A 1159-nucleotide genomic window follows, 5' to 3' on the forward strand; every position below is an offset into this window, starting at 1 on the left:
GCTGTAGGATGTTATTTTCAATTCCTTTAACAATCTAGCTTTTTGGATTTGTTTTTATTGTTTATGTGTGTATATATGTGTACTACATGTGTGCCCATATATACAGAGGTCTTTGGAGCTAGCATTAACAGGTGGTCGAGTGGCTAGGTGTAAGTGGTAGAAACTACACTCTGGTCCTTCGGAAGAGCAGCAAGTACTCTTAACTGCTGAGCTGTTTCCATGATCTAGTCTGCTTTTTTTTTTTTTTTTTTTTTTTTAGTCTGCTTTTTTAAAAGCTGCTTTTGGGTGTGATGAGCAGCAGGGAGTGGCTTATTGTATCATTTGGACCCATGTTGTTCTAAAACAGTTGAATGATTATTGAGATTGCAAGAAACCTACTTATATTAAGAAGAAAATGAAACTTGATTTTGACCATCTTGTAGGCACTTTTAATACAACTTAATATTGAATTGAGATATTGAATAATACAATAATTTCTGCATAGTTGCAGACTGGAACTCATTCAGTTCTAATTTGAGGTCTAGTAGTGACCACCACTGAGATGAGAATGATTGGTCATGTGACATTTCCTCTTTTTATTTAGTAGTGACTGCCATTGACATTAGAATGTATTGGTCACACTACATTTCCTCCTTAATTGTTTATACTCAGCATCTGACTGGTAGTTTATTTTGTGACTTTTTGTTTTGTTTCATTGTTTTTCAAGACAGGGTTTCTCTGTGTAGACCTGGCTGTCCTGGAACTCACTCTGTAGACCAGGCAGGCCTTGAACTCATAGAAATCCACCTGCCTCTGTCTCTCAAGTGCTGAGATTAAAGGCATGCACCACCATTGCCTGGCAACTTTTCTTGAAAGAACTTGAACATAGCATAGGATTTGATAATTCAGAACTGGGAAGTAGTGTGAGATTGACTTATGTGCTCAGTACAAATGGTGAACTTCAAAAACACTGGGAAGAAGTATATTAAATTATTTTTCATAAGGAAGGAATCATGGAATGTAGACATCATCCAGCAATCAAGGACTTTGGAGAATCTTTAATGATGCCATCCTTTTACAAAGACTGAGAGACGGGAGGTTTGTGGAGTGAATGGACAAGTGTGAGTTAGGAGTGAAAAGTTAGAATTTGGGGTGAGCCGTGTCCATATGTGCAAGGCAT

The sequence above is a fragment of the Onychomys torridus genome, chromosome 3, assembly GCF_903995425.1.
Source record: "Onychomys torridus chromosome 3, mOncTor1.1, whole genome shotgun sequence".
NCBI classification, from domain to species: domain Eukaryota; kingdom Metazoa; phylum Chordata; class Mammalia; order Rodentia; family Cricetidae; genus Onychomys; species Onychomys torridus.